We start from the raw sequence: 22,315 nt of genomic DNA, 5'->3' as shown, positions 1-22,315 counted from the left end.
TACTTAGTGTCTTCTGAGCTATGATACAATCAATGTCGTGCCCCGGCATGTTCCGCCGTAGGTTGGGGTGTGACAGATTGGTATCAGAGCCGAAGGCTATAAGATAGGTGGTTAGACGTAACGACCTAGTAGCATGCTTAGGGTCCCTATACGTATTCATATACGTGCACCCTACTTGTTTAAATTTTGTACATATCTTAGAATATTTATATTGTTCATCATATACAATTGTACACAAAAATTACACACTTAATCCAAGGCTATGCCTCACCCTCCAAAATTATTTTTTTTCAAATTCTAGGACGATTTTTTTATCGGGAAATTCCTTAGGAAATCCCACCTTTTTGCTCCCCTCTCCTTAAGGACGATTCGTGGGACGGATATGTAGTAACTAGAAGAGGGACGCACTTATTTACCGAACCCTTGACACCAAGGCTTGCGAGCCTAAGGAAGTGCAATGAGCATAAATCTCAATCAACCGCGAGACCTGGTTGCCTTCCTGGAGTGTTCGGTAAGGGTGTGGAACTTATTAGGCCAAAGCATATCACACCAAACGTACCCGAATCTACTACCCTCATTGTATCAACGTGGTCATGTGACGATCACATCCTTAAATTTATAACCGAATTCACGGTGATTTCGTGGCTAAACTCGGTTTTTCCGTATTGTGTTTTGTTGATCGGATGGATGAAGTATGTTCAATGGGGTGGTTCTAGAACTACTTCAATCATCTACCTCAACTCCCCCCTCAAATTCGATTTCGATTGTTTTTGTTTATTTGGTGTTCGATATTTTTCATTTGTTGGAAGGACCCATGGTGGCTCATGAAGCCCTAACCGACAAATGAACCCATGTATTTTAATTCAAGTTATGTTGTTATATATATTTATTTATATTTTTTTTTAAGATGATATAATGTTATATAATCAAGTCTCGTAAGTATTGAAAATTCTCAAAAACAGTCCCAACCTCAATGCACGATTATTATATTTCGTAAATTAATTATACTTGCAACATTCACCCGAGTCTTACTAATTTTACACCTTTTACCCCTGCAGTATGTCTTCTCGCCTCATCAATCGTGGCCGTCGCACCGGCAAATCTGGCTGCCACATGTCGTCCCGCATTACTAAGGGCATCGTAGAAGCCCTACCAATGATCATCTCTCAGTTGCAAACTGTGAATGCTTCATCATCATCCGCAACTCCGAACACAAATGCTTACCCCCTCAAACAATTCAAGAGTGTCAACCCGCCCGAATACTTCGGTATCGACGGTGCTACCGTTCTCCTGCAATGGTTCGAAGAAATGGAGAGCATATTCCTCTAATGTGAATGCCCCGAGGACAAGGAAACCAAGTACGCCTCGAGCAAGCTTAAGAAGAATGCCCTCAATTGGTGGCACGGTGAGAAGCGCACGCTCGGCGCTGAGGTTGCCATGGCCTTGCCATGGGATGACCTCAAGAAACTCATACTTAAGAAGTTATGCCCGAAACATGAGCTTCGGAGATTGGAAGAAGAGTTCTGGAACTTGAAACAAGATAGTGGTATTGACACCGTCTACAACGATCGTTTCCATGAACTGAGCCTTCTCATTCCCCACATGGTTACTCCCCTTGAACGTGCAATCGATAAGTACATCTCGGGTTTGCCTATGCAAATCCAAGACTCCGTTCTAAGTCGTGACCCTCAAACCCTCCATGATGCCATCACCCTAGCTGGTACCCTCACCGAGAACCACGTTAAGGCCGGGACCTTGACGCGGAAGAATTCTAAGAAGCCGCAATGATAGTATTTGGGTTATTGTCGATCGTTTGACCAAGTCAGCCCACTTCATATCATTCCGTGAAAAGTCCTCCGTAAGCAAATTAGCCCGACTCTATGTCAAGAACATCATTTGCCGCCATGGAACGCCGTTGACCATTATCTCCGATCGTGATGGTCGGTTACCTCTCATTTTTGGAGATCGTTGCAAACCGCGTTGGGTACCCGTATTGATCTAAGCACCGCTTATCACCTGCAAACCGATGGTCAATCCGGGAGAACGATCCAAACTCTCGAAGATATGCTCCCCTCTTGCATACTAGACTTTGGTGGAAATTGGGATACTCACTTACCACTTGTAGAGTTTTCCTACAATAATAGTTTTCACACTAGTATTGGCATGGCACCATTTGAAGCCCTCTATGGCCGAAAATGTCGTTCCCCGATTTTTTGGAACGTGGTTGGTGAATCGCAAATCACCGGTCCTAAGCTTGTTCAAGAAACTTCCGATCGATTCGCTCTCATTCGTCAAAATCTTCTTGCCGCTCGTAGCCGTCAAAAGAGCTACGCCGATAAACGTCGTAAAACTCTCGAGTTCAATGTTGGCGATCGTGTTCTCCTTAAAGTATCTCCATGGAAAGGGGTAGTTCGTTTTGGCAAAAGGAATAAACTATCTCCTCGTTTTGTTGGCCCGTTTGAGATCGTTAAAAGGGTTGGTAAAGTTGTGTATCGTCTCAATCTCCCCGAAGAGCTCTCTAATGTTCATCCAAATTTTCATGTTTCCAATCTCAAGAAATGCTTAGCCGAGGGGAATTTCCACATACCCCTCAATGAAGTACAAGTTGACGAATCTATGCGTGCTATCGAGAAACCCGTTGAAATCGTGGATCATATAGACAAAGAGACCAAGCGTAGTCGTATTCCGCTTGTCAAAGTTCGTTGGGAATCTAAACGTGGTCCCGAGTTCACTTGGAACGTAAAGACCAAATGAAGTACAAGTACCCGCACCTCCTCGTTACGGCTTAGTTTCTAATTTCTGGACGAAATTTTCTAAAGTAGTGAATGGTGTAACATTTCGGGTTTCCGTTTCCCTTTCGGTTTTGTAACCATTACCCGACCCGGGTTCGGGATCGGGTATTTTATCAATAAAGTTCATTGGTGTTAAACATTTTTATTTATTTATTTATTTTAATTGATTATGACTATAATTCATGTACAAAACTAGCCCTTAACTAACTTTAATTCATTTTTGAACCACAAGCCATAGATCGAGGACCTTTTAGCACATGTTATTCATTTTTTTTTCTTTCCTTCTTCTTCCTCTCACTGCCGACACCAAACAACCCCCCCATTGCTTGGACCTCAATTTTTGGGAATAATAAAAGAAATTGATCACGCCAAATCAATTATTTACCATAAACGCGTCATACCGACACTTTAATCATTGTAAACGATTAACTATTGACAACCAATTTACCAAAAAATGAATCGCGGCTAACAAATCCTTAAAACACTATAAATACTAGACCATTTTACAATTAAACTCGCCCACACCACCCTCTCTACATTGCGACACAAACCCCTAAGACAATTACAGTTTACAAGGCCGTCCAATACCCGTTTAAGATCAAAAAAGGCCGCACACTCCTGTTCGTCGTTCTCCCTCAATTCGTTGATATCCAAGGTAACCTGATTATGCATATGGTTCGTTTTTAACCGATTATCAATAACCTTAACCTAATTTGAATCAATAACAATCAATTAAATGGTTTTGAGTTCTAGGGTTTGAATTGGGGAAGAACATAAACTGTGTATTGTATATTTATATTATCACTTCTATTGTTGTAACAAGTTAAGGTGCTCGCCTGATGGCCAGCACCATTGTTCTTAAGGCTTGAATCAGCCTGGGGCGCGGGTTCGAATCCCCCAGGCCCAGTTTTTGGGTTTATTTTTATATAATTCCGTTTTATTAAGTTTTTACAATTATTATACATACATAATTCAAAATAAACATCGTTTTAATGAACCGAACTCCTAATCAACTATTTTCCTTTCATATTTATGTAAATATACTTGTTTAAGTATTATAATAGAGGCTACATATATATATATAACTTATACAAATACTCATAAATAATAAGATGTATATACCCTTTTTACGACTCTCGTTAATGAACCAAATTGTATTACAAAATATTCCGTTTAAACTTTTCCGTTAATATATTTATTTTACTTATCAAACCCAAATATGAATCAATAAATATTATAATTAAATACTAATAATAATAATAGTAATAATCACATCAACCATATTAATATGATAATTATAATAACCACATCGAAACCCGTTATAAATCTTAGTATTTCGCTATGGTTTTATCTAATTCTTGTTATCATAAACAACTAGGAATAATTGTCGGTGAACCTCGAAGAGTTTGACCGCTTTCATCCTAGTTCTTTTTCTTATTGTCTATCCGCACTTAGTCCACCCGTTAAAGGTAAGTAAATTCACATCCCCCTTTTTACCGCTTTACAATTTTGGGGGCTTTATGCGTTCACAATTAAATTATTGTTTTCACTACAATTCCACTATATGCGTAATTGAAATTGCTCGATTAGTTGATATGTGCAAATGTGACTATGTGTTTACTTATGTTGTTGGTATCCTCATCCTCATCCTCATCCTCATCCTCATTAGTATGATCATACGCCGTCGAATTAGCTCGTATCAAAATGACTCGAGTGAAAAGACAACTTTTATTTATTGTTATACTAGTTATAGTGATTTACAATTATCGCACGGAATTGTCATTTTATTATTATATATACTCAAAATCGTGGTTTACTTGCTCAACTTTATGTTTACAAAATATATATTTTCACGCATGGCGCATGTAGCTTTATCGGATGAATCGAGTATTGGAAGTTAGATGAGACCTTAGGTTGCTTGATGAATGAAGAACATTTTCTTTTTGTTTTAAGTTATTTATTATTTGTTTGTAACGTTATTGTTAAGACAATGTTTGTGCTTTTGAAAATTAATATATGAATGAATAATATAGATATTGACACGTGTATTTTACTTAGTGTCTTCTGAGCTATGATACAACCAATGTCGTGCCCCGGCATGTTCCGCCGTAGGTTGGGGTGTGACATGTGTGTTTTGATTCCCACTTAACAAGTGATATCAGAGCGAGGTTCTCAATGGCAGATCTTCAAGTAGTCGGTGGTGTAAAGAAACTCAATAACCAGAATTACAACTCTTGGTCAACATGCATCAATACGTACTTGCAAGGCCAAGATATTTGGGAAGTTGTAAACGAATCAGAGACAATACAACCAGTAAATGAAGACGTCGACGCGAGTATGAGAAAATGGAAAATCAAGGCAGGAAAGGCCATGCTCGTTCTAAAAACCACGGTGGAAGATGATTTGTTGGATCACATGAGCGAGTTCAAACTCCAAAAGAAGCATGGGATGCTTTGGCAAATTTGTTCTCGAAAAAGAATGATGCCAAACTCAACTTTTGGAAAATGATTTGTTGTGTATGAATCAAAGGGAAATGACAATTTCTCAATACTTTCACAAGGTGAAGTCTTTGTGTAGAGAAATCAGAGAACTTGACCCGAAATCAAAAATTGGTGAACCGTGGTTGAAACACATTATCATTCATGGGTTGAAGGCGGAGTTTAGAAGGTTTGTGGTTGCGGTTCAAGGTTGGCCAACACAACCGTCACTCGGTGAGTTCGAGAATTTGTTGTCTAGCCAAGAATCTCTAGCCAAACAAAAGGGTAGTTTGTTATGACACCCTGCACTTTCACGTTAACACCGTCAACCCAAACTCCGTTATCTTACACGTCACGCATAACATTTACAAGAGTCAAAAATGAGTCACACACATGAGTCTGTCAGTACACGTTGGTGATTAATGTTGAATCAGATATGTTTAAATAATTCTGATATAATTATTACGTGCAAGATGAGTTTTTTGTGTTACATGATTTAGTACATTATGTTCGCTTAACCTGCTTTCAGTTATTATGTAAAAGTAATACATCAAGTATGTGTTTATAATATTATATAAGTGAAATACACGTTAAATGATTATGTGCTTAGTTCGTAGCTTGTTGTATGAAATTTCGATCAATTGCGCGTAACTTCTACGTTTTAGGCTTTTATGAAGTATTATTCACAACATAACAATGTGATTTCACTTTTATAAACTTGGACTAACATTTTAGTTATAACGTTTCGTTATAACCAGGTTCGTTGTTAAAAAGTTTGTTTAAGTCAAAAATTGTTTCAACAAGGACCATTCTTGTAAATTAGATTAAATTAATATTAAATAAAAATAACCTTAACCCTAATTCCCTCCTAACCAACTGATCTCTCTTTCCTCTCCCTTTCTTACGATCGTGAAACCCCAACCCAACCTTCATCATCTTTAATCAAGCCAACTAAATGAAATTGACGGTGTTTCTTGATCATCCATCAATTCTACATGCATAAAAAGTAAGATTAATCTTTAATTTCATTTAGTTTTGTGATTTTGATGAGTTATTTATAAACCTTAAATGTACAAAGTTATGTAATATGATAATTATGATGTTAAGTGATGAATTAGAACCATAGATATGCCATACACATGTTAGGATTTTAGTTTTGATGACAACAGTTTGCTGACAGATTCGTTCTTGTTATTGATTGGTTTGTAACTTGATGTTAAACGATGATTATTGATAGATTATTGATTCTACGGTATAGTATTCTGAGTCTAGTTTCCATAAAATTAAATTTTGTAATTTTTGGCCAAGTTTTGAATAGCTTTTATGATTTTACAAAAACATGTGTCAAAGCTAATGAGGGGATTTAAATTCTGGTCTGTCTTCCCAACATCATTACTTGTGATTAACAAAGCCAAATGAGTTGATTCCACTTCTGGAACTTAGAATTATGAGTCTAAAAGATAACCCAAATGATCTTGCACAATTTGGATAAATGGGTTGAGAGAATCATGGAACAACATTTTGTTGCGCAATCTGCTGAACTTTTGGTACCTATCTGCAATGATTGAATTATTGCAAGTTTTGTATGCATGAGAAATATAATAATTTTTTTTTGAGAAACCTAATTCTTATATGCTACTGTGGTTAATATTTTATAATTTATTGTTAAGTTTTACTTAGTGAATAAAATCAGTTTGTACATGTCATAATCTGTCTCGTGAACTGAATGATCATAAGTTGAGTTGTATGATGAATATTTGGTTTATTTGCTATGATATGATGTGCGGATACATGTTAAGACTTTTTTTGTACAGTTGACATTACTTATTATCACCAAAGAGTCATCGTGTCAAGTTTAAGTTTGTGTGTGAGCCCATACTTTGGTTTTAGAGTCATGTATTGTTGAACACATTCTCATAACTTAAACACTTGTACTAGGTAATGATTAGCGAGTCAAGTGCACCGTTTTGGTTTTGAGAAAACTCTATTGCACGCGACACCAGGTGAGTTCATGCATTTTCCCTACTTGTTTTCTGGATTGAAAACACAAACTATTTTTGTATACTTGTTTTCTGGATTGAAAACACAACTAATTTCGTATACTTGTTTTTTGGATTAAAAACACACCATTTTCCTATACATGTTTTTGGGGAGAAAACATAGATATATACTTACATAATGGTTTTCTGAAGGAAAACGCAAAGACTTGTTTTGGATTTATGTAGTTTCTTATATATCACAAGTTTATACTAGATGCCTTTATATCACTTAAAGTCCTTACGTTACCTTGAACCGAGATCGCGGGGTTATATGGAGTAGTACTACTGCGATTGACAAACCCCACCCGGCTAGTCGCGCTAGCACGGCTGTGATGTCGTGAAATGGGTGTTATATTTACCTAACTTTTATACGCCAGTGTTGGTGATAGACGTGGTACGAAGGCATACAAACAGTTAGCTTCGGATCAAACGTCTAGTAGCTTGTAAATGGGTTAGCTACCCTGGTGTATTTGAAAAGTGTTAAATCTACTTATACATACACTACTTATGCTACATATACTATCTATAATGTATATAGTACTTTTTACTACAATTTATGAACTCACCAACCTCGTGTTGACCCTTGAGTATTTATACTTGCCCAAGTTGCTAGATGTGCTAAGGAGTGAGTTGCATTGCCTATGTCAGGAGTCACAGTTGTCGCATGAACTTTTATTTCACATTGTTTACATTTGATGGGTTGTGCATGTTTGAGCACGTGGTTTATTATTTTAAACCATTTACTTTACATTTCCGCAAAACTTTAATTTGTATGGTTTGGTTTTTGTTTTCTCATGTTTGAATGAGACCTAAATAATATTTTGATTATTTGAATTGGATGTTTGGTATAACAAATGAGCTAGATCCTGGTATGTCAAACGCCTCGCGGTTAAACTCCGTTAATCAAAATTTGAGGGTGTGACACTTGTCTACCGGGTCGTCTTCAAAGTCGGAGGTTGAAGCCTTGTATGCGGGTAAAGGAAAGGGACGATTTCGATCGAGCTCTCAAGGCCAAGGTTCCAGCCGGTTTAATTACCGAACCAAGATTCAAAATCAGAATGAGAGAAAGAATCGGGAATCTGAAAAGAGAGAAAATAGTAATGATCGAAAACCTCGATCGTCTAAGAAGAGATTCCCATTTAAACGTTATAAATGTGGAATGTGTGGCCACATGGCAAAGTCTTGCGATCCGAACCGGTTGAGGAAGGTGATGTAGCTACAACACATAATGAAGAAGGATGGGATGTCTAGGCGTTTGTTGCTCAAACAGAAGAAGTATTCGCATTTACGGCAACCACCGAACATCGACACAATCGTTTGGATGATTGTATCGTTGATTCGGGATGTTCAAATCATATGACGTGAGACAGAGGAAAATTAAGGAATCCTAAATATACGGAGGCATCTGGGTTGTGGTTCTAGCTGATAATTCCAAACATTCTATCGACTTCATTGGTGATGTAAGTTTTCCTCCGGAAGATCGGAGACGGTGCTTGACTTTAAAGAATGTGTACAATGTTGATGAGATGAAGAAGAACCTGCTTTCTGTTCCTCAAATAACAGAATCAGGTCACTATGTTCTTTTCGGGCCTAAAAGTGTGATGATTTATAAGAAATTTGAGACCTCCTCTAGGCCAATTCTTGAGGAGCACAAGAATGATACAGTCTATATTCTATTAGCATCGTCAACGTATGTTGGAAAGGGCAAAAGGAAATCATGGTGTAGATATGTGGCATCAACGTTTGTTCCATATGGGCATTGACAAATTGGGCTTAATGGCTGATCGAAACCAAGTAGCCGGGTTACCCAAATTTCAAATTAATAAAGAAATTGTATGTTCAGGTTGTCAGTTCGGTAAGGCAAAGGAACAACCATTTCCAAACGAATTGAAGTTTCAGGCGAATGAGGTTCTTGATCTAATTCATTCGGATGTCTTTGGACATGTCAAACAACCTTCAATTCAAGGTATGAAGTATATGGTAACATTCATTGATGGCTTTTCTCTATATGTGTTGGTTTATTTTTTAAAGAAAGCATCAGAGGTATTTGAAAATTTAAAGGAGTTTGAAGTTGATGCAGAAACCCTAACGGGTAGAAAGGTTCAGTGTCTAAGGTCCGATAATGGGGGTGAATACCTCGCCACTGATTTCAGTAATTATCTTAAAGAGAATCGAATCCGGAGAAAATTAAGGTGCTCAAATACTCCTCAACAAAACGGAGTATCTGAGCGCAAGAATCAACATCTGGGAGAAGTCACAAGAAGCCTAATTCATGGTAAAAATATGTCTGGAAGGTTCTGGGCAGAGGCAATGCGAACGGCTGCGTTTATCATAAATAGACTACCATCTGAATGTATGAATTATACTTCACCAATTGAAAATTTAACAGGTACAAAGCCAAATGTCGCCTATATTAGGGTATTTGGTTCTGTATGTTACGTGTTTATACCAAGTCATCTCTGTCACAAGTTAGATAAAAAGGCGGTAACGGTGTGTGTTCGTTGGGTATGATGCTGAAAGAAAAGGATAGCGTTGTTTTGATCCTAACACGGGAAGGATATATGTGTCTAGACATATAATCTTTGATGAAAATTCTTCCTGGTGGTCTGACGATTGCCAAGTATTAACTGCTACACTACAATTAAAAGAAGACCTAGAAGTGTCAAAAGTGCAGTTGTGTTTGATGAGATCGAGATTAGAATATGAGCTGGTTGTGATCAACGATACATCATGCGACAACCAGAATGATGAAGAGTGCGGTCAATCAGATTTGCTGCCAAGACTGTCACAACGTGTAAGAAAACCTGACCCTCGATATGAAAATGCTAATGCTGCTATTATTGAAGATAGGTTACTTGAACCTGAAACCTTTGAATAAGCCTTTACCAAAGAATAATGGAAGCAAGCAATGAAAGAAGAAATGTCTGCACTTGTAAAGAATCAAACTTGGGAATTGGTGTCCAAGCCCAAGGATGTAACATTGGTTTCTTACAAGTGGGTGTACAAATTGAAGAGAAAAGCTGACGGATCTGTAGAGAGGTTTAAAGCCCGATTGGTTGCTCGGGGGTTTACTAAGCAATATGGGTTGGAATATGAAGATACGTTCAGTCCATTGGCAAAGTTAACTACTATTCGAGTATTACTAGAAATTGCAACGAGTAAGAGGTGGTGTTTGTGGCAAATGGACGTAAGCAATGCGTTTTTACACGAGGATCTCGATCACATTATTTATATGAATCAACCATTGGGGTTTGAAAGCAAAGATCACCCAACATATGTTTGTAAGCTAAAAAAGGTCATTTACGGACTAAAACAATAATCGCGGGCTTCGTTCGGTAAAATCGGTGAGTTCCTTGAGCAAAACGACTTTAAGTTAACTAATTCGGATGTTAGTTTATTTGTCAAGCAGGTGAACGAGAATGTTGTAGTTGTTCTCGTGTACGTGGATGATTTGATCATCACAAGTGATATTGAAGAAGAGATTGGTCTTCTTAAGACAAACTTAAGCGTTCACTTCAAGATGAAGGGCCTTGGTCGGTTAAATAATTTCTTGGGGCTGCAGTTAAAACATGCCGATGATCAAATAAATCTGCATCAGACCAAGTATGCTAGTGAGTTGCTGCACCGGTTCGATATGATTGACAGTCAGCCATCACCAACGCCTATAGATCCTAATATCAAGATTTATGCAGAAGAGGGCAAAGAATTGGAGGATCCTTCGGTTTATAGGAAGATGGTAGGCAGTTTGATTTATCTCACGTTGACTCGTCCTTATATTTTGTTCGCAGGCGTGATGAGAAGGTATATGCAAAGTCCATGAAAACCTCACCTTATGACAGTAAGAAGAATACTAAAATATGTAAAGGGTACTGTGAACTTTGGAATAGCCTTCAAGAGGGAGGTTGAGTCAAAATTGGTTGGGTATTGTGATGAGGACTATGTCAGTGACCTCAATGTTAGATGCTCAACAACCGGGTATTTGTTTATGTATGGTTCGGGCCCTATTTCTTGGTGTAGTAAATGGCAACCCACTGTTTCGTTGTCTACAAGGGAGGCGGAATATAGGGCAGAGGCCCTAGAATGTACCTGGCTTGTCAGATTGTTGAAAGAACTTAATCAGACTGTAAATTCCTAAGTGAAACTGAAGTGTGACAGTGTTTCTGCTATAAAGGTTGCTGAGAACCCGGTCTTTCATGTGAGGACCAAGCACATTGAAGTGCACTATCACTTCATTTGTGAGAACGTATTGCCAGATGAAATCAAGATGGAGGCGGTTGATACGACTAAGCAAACAACAGATATGCTTACAAAAGGTTTGTCTAGTTCCAAGTTGGTTCAGTTCTGTAAAGATGCTGGAATGATGCGAGTAGGCAATGAGAGGGACTGTTAATATACATTGCCCACGTGACAATTTGAAGACCAAGTATGCAGTGCACGAATTTTCCTATTATTATTATTATTATTATTATTATTTATTTGAGTATTTTGTTTATTCAATAAATTATGGAGAATAAGTCTTTAGATAGTTTGGTATCTGTTGTTAGTTGGTTTCTTGGTCTTACTCCATTATTTTAGTATTCATTGTGAACGTTGAGTTTTGTTCACCTTCATCTTTATATATTTCTAGTATGTAGTTGAAGAAATATTATTCAGAAAAGCTCGAAGCCTTTTATGAGTATACCTCTATGTTTTCTTTGCACTATTCTTTCACGTTTGCATTATGTCTGTTTTGATTCCCACTTAACACTTAAATTAGATTAGTGACGTTAATCTGCTAAGTTAAATTATCGTGTGAGTATAATGTTTAGTCCAGTGGGTTTTAAAGTTAGAAACCCGGTTTCCATGACGAGAAGAATGTAGTTTGATTAATATTTTTTATGGCGTTTTCGTTTTTAATTTAACCAATCATGACATATGTTTTCAATACATTCATCTCTTTGACTATATAGGTACACAAACCGGTTTAAAACTCAAAACTGGTTTGGGTTAAAATCGGTTCGGTTTGGTCAACAAAAGTAAAAGCCTTTATAACCGGTTTTGGTTCGGGTTGAAACTGGTTTCTTACTATGTTACGATCAGTTTCGGTTCGGTTTTTGCCCGATTTTGGCCGTTTTTAGTGAAGAAAATCACAAACAGGTTCCGAACCTGCGGTTTTAATTGGTTCCAAACCGATTTCTACATGATCGATTTCAAACCGGTTCGTTTTCAGTTCAATTTCGGGTCGTTCAGTTGGCCGGTTTGTTTTCCCACCACTATTTGACTAGCGTTGGTAGGATATTAAAGACCCACTATCACGCTCCAACTAGAAAGTTCCCTTTAAGAACACGTGTAGTAGTTTAACTAAAAAGTAAAAAATATGATTGTCACACAAAAATAAGTGCTTTAACTAAATTTCTCATTAAAAGATTTAACAAAAAAGAATTATTTTGACTCATTATATATATATATTAAAAACCAAAAGTTTGTTATCTCCAATGTTTTCAGACCCGGCCTGGACGTCGACCCGGACATCTTACCGGGTCAACGGTCGGACCGACCCGGAAGGGCGGACCGGTGTTTGACCCGGATGACATCATAATATATATATATATAATTTTATATACATGTATATAGTATTTCAGATTGATTAAGAAGTGAATAATAATTAAGAATTGATGTAAAATATTTTTTTTACTGAACGACATATATATTGATCTGTCCATTTAATAATAGGTAGTTTTTTGTATGGCAAATTAGGCTTCTACACATATCATATGGACTTTTTTGAAAAAGCCCAACTTAACAAAGTGAATGTCTATTATATGCTCCTTAACCCTACACTGCTACACATCGTATTCATTCTTTCTTTCACTCTCACACCAGCAGCCGCATACAGTTGCAGCGGCCAGCCGCCTCCGTTGTCGGAATTTCTTTCTCATTCAAGCTTTTAAACACTCTTTCCTTCTACCTACTCTAACTGTCTCTATGTACATGCCTCATTATCAACACATAACCTTAGCTACGATTAAGATACTGAAGAGGTAGGTCCCAGCAGAGCCCAGTTGGACCCGCAAGACTCACCTTAAACATGGACGTCTGTGCAGAAACCAACTGGATCCGCAGGACCAACCATGCTCAGAGACGTGACGTCCTTACGCGCAGTACGCAAGCTGTTCCCGCAGGAAATGCCTCCCAATGGTGAAGGACTCCGCCTGTCCCCGCAGCCTCGGATACAAGCCATCAGGGAAGGCCACCCGCGCAGCAAGGCTACACGCACAAGGCACTTAGCTCTCGATCATTCAGTGTCACCTGAAGGAATGAGCAAAGCCGGGAACAATCCCGCACAGTGGCGGGAGGGGGAATACTCCCGCCCAAATAAGCCAGTCCGTACGATACGGGAAGATCTTCTGTACTGTACCTGACGAGGTATGGGAACAAGATCTGACTAAAGATACGACAGCTTATGGACAACGGTATGGCGAGCAGCATGCTCCTACACTGTATGTCACTATTAGCCGCTGCCTACTCACCAACTCTTGTCATACCACGTGCGTAGCCGGCAGTTGGTGGAAAAGGAATAGTATACAGCAGGCCTGGTCGCTATCAGCCGCTACCTACCCACCAACTATCAGCGGGGCACGTGCGTAGGCTACTGTTGGTGGAACAGGAATACTGTTGCAGCCGGCCACACCTCCTTGGAAACCTACCTTCGGCTATAAATACCACAAATGGTATGACCATCATATCTTATCTTATATCATCATAATATACCTGATATCTGCTCTAGCAATCTCTTAATATACATTTATATTTAAAGAGCAATCTAGTCTGATTCTCACGCCGGAGGGTGGTCACAAGGAGGAACCCCCCCCCCCTTCTCAGTGACAAGCTCACGGTGTCTGTTTTGCAGGTTATCAGAAGAACCATCTTCTCAGGGTCAACCCCTCGTGGGAAACATCTAACCCCCAGGTTACCAGTAATCTGTCCGGGGTCTGGTTAGTGTTTCTTCATTGGCGCCATCCGTGCATAAAGCTAGAACATTTTTCTCCAGTTTTTTCAAACTTCTACAAAGATGGTTAGAGAAATTCCGGTAACCACAACCCCAGCTACTGGGGGGAATACCGGCAACACAGTTTTTACAAACACTACCCCGGTTACCCAAGCCGGGGCAAGTGAAGTAAATTTTACGAACACTACCCCAGTTACTCAAGCTGGGGCAAGTGCAGTAAATGATCGCCTACTGGGATCCACCGATACCCAGTTTGAGAAACGAAGACTCCCCCGCCAAACTCTCGATGAAGTTAAGGCATGGGCGGAGGCACGACAAAAGGAATTCCAGGCTGAGTTGGACGAACGCTTGCGTTCCTTACAACAGGCCGACGAATTCGAATACTTGGAGGATGACTCGGAGGAATCCGACTCCGACGCGAACCCTCGCCATAGGGCAAAAGGGAAGCGTAAGGAAACGGAATCCCAACCGAAAAGGCATTTTGGACAGCCTTCAAACCAAAAAGCACAGGCGGAAGTCCACGAGACTTCTCCAAAACGTTCAGACCAAACGTTGCAAATGCGGGAACGTCCAAATTTGCAAGGTACATTGCGGAAGCAATCGCCCCAAAAAGTGCCAAACAAATGTCCAGCATAGGCACATATGATGGTATATCTGATCTAGACGATCATTTGAACAGGTTCATAGCGGGGGCAACCGTCAGTAGTTGGACGGAACCTACATGGTGTTACATGTTCCAAATGACGCTGGTCGGGGCAGCTAGAGCGTGGTTCGATCGTCTACCGGTCAACCACATCTACGACTGGGCTGACTTCCAACAGAAGTTTAGCCAACACTTCAGCCAGCAAAGAACGTATACCGAGGAGCAATGGACAATCCTCAAATGCGTTCGAGAGACAGATGAATCTTTGCTGGACTTCATCACTCGCTTCAACTCGAAGAAGCTAAGTCTGGGTAACATTAGCGAAGATCTTGTTCGCGCTGCTTTCATACAGGGCGCGAACGACCCAGAGCTCATCCGCACCTTAACAGGTAAAGATGGCATGCCATCCACATGGGATGCCATCATGACAGCAGCTAAACGCTTTGCGGAAACGGAAAAGCAACTGGGTAGAGATCTCCCACAGAGCACAAACCTCTACACCCAGAAAACAAGAGAAGAGAACGTCCTTACCGCCCGATTAAACAAAAAGCGGAAGCTAGGCATTTGGCAGTCAAGGGTAAACTTTGACACCTCATCCGGCTTGCAGCATCGGTTAGGCGGAAGGGATAACGTACAGTCCAACAAGAACTCCATATGGACGCCGCTCACCAAAAGCGTCACCGAGATATTCGCCACCGAGGAGCTCCCATGGCCAAAGCCTCAAATAATCCGACATCGCCACAATGCTGATCGGAGCAAGTACTGTGACTTTCACAGGACAAAAGGCCACAACACCGAAGAATGCATAGACGTGAAGGACATGGTCGAAGCATTCGTCAGAGATGGGACGCTCGCGCACCTAGTGGCGCAATGAACGCTGAGCAGGCTGATGCGTGTAGAACCCCAGCTGGGGAAAACACGAATAAAATTCCAGCTTCAATGTGGAGACTACATGCTGCGTAAAGAACGAGATCCCGAACCAGGTGCGTATCGGCTCGATGGCACTCCCATCCCAACAACATGGAAGGGAGCTCATTTACACAGTTTGCATGTAAATCAATTCCAAATTTGTAAAGAAAAGGCCAAGAGCCACTTCTAATGGAAACGATTCTCCTTAAAACATTGACGTTGATGACTTTAAATTTTTTATGAACTATCAACACGGATATGCCGGTTTTCACCGCATAAATACGTGGAAAGTCGTTGCGTGGGGAAGGCGGCAAAACCCGCATAAACCCAAAAGACGACAAACCTTCACGCAGGTCAGTCGAAGGGGAAAAGTTCAGTCCCATTAAATGAAAGTGCCGGTCTATCCGCATGAATCATGAAAAAGGGAACTGAACACTAACCTATTGACAACCGCGCGTCGAACGGTTAATTTATTCAACACGAATATGCCGGTTTTCACCGCATAAATACGTGGAAAGTCGTTGCGTGGGGAAGGCGGCAAAACCCGCATAAACCCAAAAGACGACAAACCTTCACGCAGGTCAGTCGAAGGGGAAAAGTTCAGTCCTCCCATTAAATGAAAGTGCCGGTCTATCCGCATAAATCATGATAAATGGAACTGAACACTAACCTATTGACAGACACGCGTCGAACGGTTCAAGACAATTTCTAACAACGGATGAGGAAAACCTACACGCAGGTCAGATGGTAAAGTTTAGCCATCCTACTACGTGCAAGTGACTGTCCTACCCGCACAATCATGGAAGTGGAAGCAAAACTTCACACCTATCTACCACGTTCAAAGGTTAACTTATCCTCAAAAGATGAGGAAAACCTACACGCAGGTCAGATGGTAAAGTTTAGCCATCCTACTACGTGCAAGTGATGGTCCTACCCGCACAATCACGGAAGAGGAAGCAAAACTTCACACCTATCTACCACGTTCAAAGGTTAACTTATTCTAAAACACTTGGAAAATTGCTAATTTAAACTAAAGTATGCAAGTCATACAACGTTTACAAAGCAAGGAACCCAACGAAAGTAGCGGTCTTACCCGCAAAAAGATTTATATTTCACAATGGTTGATTACAAGAATGGCCGGGTAACTACCCGCCTACAAGAAAATAAATCTATACAAGCTAAATCTATCCTAGCAGCGGGAAGGGATCTTCAGGATCAGGCTTCAGGGCCACTTCCACTTGGACCAGCCCCATCAGTAGAGCGTGGCAGTTCAAGGAAAGCTTTGAGGATAGCTAGCCCATCATCAGCAGCAGCAACTTCGTTTACCTTCTTCACCACCGGATGCGGGAAGGCGGCGTATTGATTTACTGCTTGGTCATATATGGCTTCAGTATCTACATCGAGTAAAGGGAAGTTGGAAGGCGGGATGCCTTTCTCAACGAACCCTAGACCAAGCAGGAAGCCGGCCTTTTCCCCATCCTCGTGAGAAGCGTTGAGGGCTGCGCTCATAGCATCGTCGTAAGATGTCTCTGAGAAGACCCGATGCACAACCTACAAAGAAAAATACAAGTGTCAGAACCTTCTATTTATAAGGAAAAGCGTGAAGACATGAAGTTAGACATACCTGAGACAACGCTTCTCGAAGAAGCCATTCCTTGGCAACCAGAGCCTCTTGGAGGGCAGCTTGAGCTTCGTTACGGGTGCGTTCGGCTTCATTCTTGTTGAGGATGGCAAGCAACACCTCTTTAGCCGCAGCCTCTTCGACGCCCTTTAGCTTACGCTCGGTATGGTCAAGCACCCCCCTCTAGTCCAGGAGTTCTTGAAGCTTCTTAGCATCCTCCATCGCCAAGGCATCATGAGCCTGCTGGAGAGCCTCTAATTTGGCTTTAAGTTCTTCATTCTCCACGCGTAGAGGCTCAGCAACAGCTTCAGCCTTGGTGGCCCTCTCGGTTGCGTTCCTCGCAGTTTCCTTAGCCAGCCGAAGCTGTTCATTAACAGCTTGGGCAGCCTTGGAACGGGCCTCGAGTCGAGCCTGAACTTCAACCTCGAGGGCCTTGAAGGCCTTTTCCTTCTCCGCAGCCGCTGCGGAAAGCCTTTGGTTCTCCTCCCGGATGGCCCGCGCCTGAGCAACTTCTTTAAGGCGAGCTGCTTTTAACTTGTCGTTTTCACGACAAAGCAGCTCGACGCGCTGCTGCATCCGAGCAAGGAGAACCCGAAGCTCATTGGTTAGCCTACCCTCCTGGTAGCTAGCCATGGCTTCCCCCAACGCACCACTGGGAGCAGCGTGACGAGCCCATTCCACGCACTCCACAGGGGTGCGAAGGGTTGTTCCTCGGCGTATGTTCCATCGTGGAACATACACTTCATTGGAATCCGACACTGCAGAAAACAAAAAGCAGTTAGGAAAAGATAAAAAATATATATAAGTGAAAAAGGGCCAAAGGAACCCTACGCACCTGTAGGGTCTATAACAGGCCGATAGCCGCCGAACCCATCACCTGAACCCAAAGGAAATCCATCCAAAAGGTCAGGCAGATGGGAAGGTGGCAAAGATTGGCGAGAACCCCCATGCGTACCTGATGGACCGGCCATCGTCGCCGGTGGCTGGGGCATGGTAGCAGCCGCCGCAGTCGCTGCCGCAGAATCCGCAGCAATAGTAACCACCGGCTCGGTGAAGGATGCTGTAAAAATCGCACTTACGGCCGGCGGTGACGTCATCTCGGCTGGAACAGTCGGCTCAAAGGAGTGAGCAACTGAACCAGCGGGCGCAGGCGCAGCCGCCTGGGTCGTCGCCTCAGGTAGGCTGACCGGGCCTACCGTCATTGGCGGAGAGGTACTCCTCTGCGCTCCACCCTGGAATGCGTCAACATCCACACCTGCGTAAAGAAGATAAGTGTTAAAAGGATATTAAGCTATGAAGATAAAAGCTGAAGGAAGTTGTACTTACGGGTTTTCTTGAGCCTGAAAGTACGGACGGGCGGGGATGAACCCGATGGAGCCGGCCTCTTTGCGCCGGTCACCGTCGTCTTCTTGGGCTCTCCGGAGGTGACAGTCGCAACCTCCGGAGCAGTGGTCTCGTCACCAACGGGATTCCCCGCCACCTCTTCGCTCTCAGCCTCAGAGCCAGACAGAGGCACCGGATCGGCAGTGGAGGCCACCTTCTCCTTTCCCTTCCCGCCGGCAGCCTTCTTCTTCCGCACCAACGGAGGACCATCTGCGGATTCCTCATCAGAACATACGATTAGAGGAATTCCGGCAGAGGTTTCAACATTGAGGGGTCGAGGGTTGAAGAGCGCCTTACCTGGCCGCCTGGCGCTAAGGATCTCATGGCCTTGCGGATAGACCTCCACGAACCGATCCGCAGTTTGTTCGAGGATGGGCAACTCGTTCTCGTCCAGAGCGCGAGTACCCATCCGTGCGGAACCGTCAGCCTCCCGCGGGTTAAGGAGCGACTACAGGTCGTTCCCCTCTGAAATAAACAGGGAAAAAGTTAGAAGAAATTTAAAAACAACAAAAGGAAAGAAAGCATACCGTAAGGAACAGAGTTCGAACCGTATTCGAGGACGATCGGAACCTTTTGCGCGTCCGCCGCCTTCCAGACCCGGCTTATCCCCAACATGACCATCCCGGACTTCGCAAACCGGTAAACCGGAGATTGGATCCGAGGTATCCTCGAAAACCATTCCGCCTCCTGGTAGTTGGAGGCGTGAAGGCTTGGGAGAGCTTGCCCATTCTTAAACTTCATGGCAAGGGGAATGGCGCGAGCGGAGATAAAGAAGAACTCCCGCTTCCACGCGCGAAGACTGCGCTCGGTCGCGCAAATCTTCAAACCCTTGATACGGGTTGTCAGGGTATACCACCCCTGGATGCACCTCCAAGTGTAGAAGGTCATCAGGCGATCAACATGGGGCTCGATGCCCAAAATCCGGCACACCCACTCGAAGTGGCGAATCTTGGCGATCGCCATGGGGTGCAACTCGGTCAAATGAACACCGTGCCTCTCAAGGACACGGTAAACAAACTTTGTCAATGGGAACCTAAGATTCCCATAGACAAAGAATGCTGCATAAACCCCGATCTTGCCTCTGGGGGCATCGTACACGGTCTGATGGGGTTCAGGAAACTCAGGCTCGAGAGACTCGAGCATGAACTTCCTGACAACATACCGGTACAGATCGCCGGGCAGAGCAAACTGGCACTCGCCAGCAGTACTCTTATCATCAGCTGAAGAATCGATATCACGAGACATCTTGCAGAAAAGAAGAACGATTTCGGGAAAATGCTTGCCTGAAAAGGGGAGTATTTGCCGGAAATCGCTAAGAAGAAGAAGAGAAGGGTGAAAGTGTGGATTATAAAAGAGCCCTCTCCCCCTTTATATACTAATCGCAATTAATGCGATGAATTTAATGCGGAGGAGAGAGAAATCGAAGGTGCAATGAAACTATGACACGTGGCAAAAAGCAAGCTGGCAACAGCTGTTGACAGGACGCGTACCATTAATTTCGCGGCCACGCGCCCGAAAAATCGCTCCCACGCGCCTGAAAAAGCGTCTGGAATGACTATGTACTGTCACGTCACCATAACTTCCTGCACGTCCTGACACAGTCAGAAGAAACCGTCGCACGACGTTTCAGAGGTTTGGACTGTTCTTATCTTTCCACCAACCTTTCGAATTTCAAAATTCAAAATTTAAAAATATTAAAAAGTAAGCGGGAAAATACCCCTTACCTTGGCGAACAAGTAACCGTAAGACGGATGCGGGTACAGTGTTAAGGCAAAACCCTTCACATACCTAGCACCCGCAGGGAATTGAAGCCAAGTAAACCTTGGCGAACAAGTAACCGTAAGACGGATGCGGGTACAGTGTTAAGGCAAAACCCTTCACATACCTAGCACCCGTAGGGAATTGAAGCCAAATATTCCTCGGCAACCAAGTAACTATAAGACGGGTACGGGTACAGTGTAAAGGCAAAACCCTTCACATACCTAGCACCCGCAGGGAATTGACGCCAGGAATACCTTGGAAGTAAAGTAACCGTAAGACGAGCGCTGGTACAGTGTTAAGGCAAAACCCTTCACATACCTAGCGCTCCGCTGGGAATTGAAACCAAGAAGGATCTTCTGGGCAATGCTTGCGGAAACGGAAATAACATCCCCGCATAGCAGGAACGTCGAGAACTACGTTGTTTGAAGCTCCAGGATGGAATTGGTGGTTTTAATATAATTGATCACTATGTTCAAAACTACCAAAACCTCATGGAGAATCCACACAAGTGGGACTCAACGCTCCTGACTTGCGAGGAGGTTACAGACCTACCCGCATCATACCCAAAGACCAAGCAGGAAACTCGGGAATTTCTGCAAGTGACAAGGACTTCCGCGGGAAGAATCCCCATGGAAAACCTTAAAAAAAAAACCCTTTTCAAAACCCTTTGCTTAAGTCCAAAAGTTCACCTCACTTTATTAAACACGCATGAGAAGAACATTGGACTGGGGGGACTTGAAGAGGTAGGTCCCAGCAGAGCCCAGTTGGACCCGCAAGACTCACCTTAAACAGGGACGTCTGTGCAGAAACCAACTGGATCCGCAGGACCAACCATGCTCAGAGACGTGACGTCCTTACGCGCAGTACGCAAGCTGTTCCGGCAGGAAATGCCTCCCAATGGTGAAGGACTCCGCCTGTCCCCGCAGCCTCGGATTCAAGCCATCAGGGAAGGCCACCCGCGCAGCAAGGCTACACGCACAAGGCACTTAGCTCTCGATCATTCAGTGTCACCTGAAGGAATGAGCAAAGCCGGGAACAATCCCGCACAGTGGCGGGAGGGGGAATACTCCCGCCCAAATAAGCCAGTCCGTACGATACGGGAAGATCTTCTGTACTGTACCTGACGAGGTATGGGAACAAGATCTGACTAAAGATACGACAGCTTATGGACAACGGTATGGCGAGCAGCATGCTCCTACACTGTATGTCACTATTAGCCGCTGCCTACTCACCAACTCTTGTCATACCACGTGCGTAGCCGGCAGTTGGTGGAAAAGGAATAGTATACAGCAGGCCTGGTCGCTATCAGCCGCTACCTACCCACCAACTATCAGCAGGGCACGTGCGTAGGCTACTGTTGGTGGAACAGGAATACTGTTGCAGCCGGCCACACCTCCTTGGAAACCTACCTTCGGCTATAAATACCACAAATGGTATGACCATCATATCTTATCTTATATCATCATAATATACCTGATATCTGCTTTAGCAATCTCTTAATATACATTTATATTTAAAGAGCAATCTAGTCTGATTCTCACGCCGGAGGGTGGTCACAAGGAGGAACCCCCCCTTCTCAGTGACAAGCTCACGGTGTCTGTTTTGCAGGTTATCAGAAGAACCATCTTCTCAGGGTCTAACCCCTCGTGGGAAACATCTAACCCCCAGGTTACCAGTAATCTGTCCGGGGTCTGGTTAGTGT

Source organism: Bidens hawaiensis, unplaced genomic scaffold (genome assembly GCF_021521415.1).
Source record: "Bidens hawaiensis isolate Kalapana, Puna unplaced genomic scaffold, B.hawaiensis_p1.1 tig00023156_1, whole genome shotgun sequence".
In the NCBI taxonomy this organism is placed as follows: Eukaryota; Viridiplantae; Streptophyta; class Magnoliopsida; order Asterales; family Asteraceae; genus Bidens; species Bidens hawaiensis.
This window is presented reverse-complemented; position numbering follows the sequence as displayed.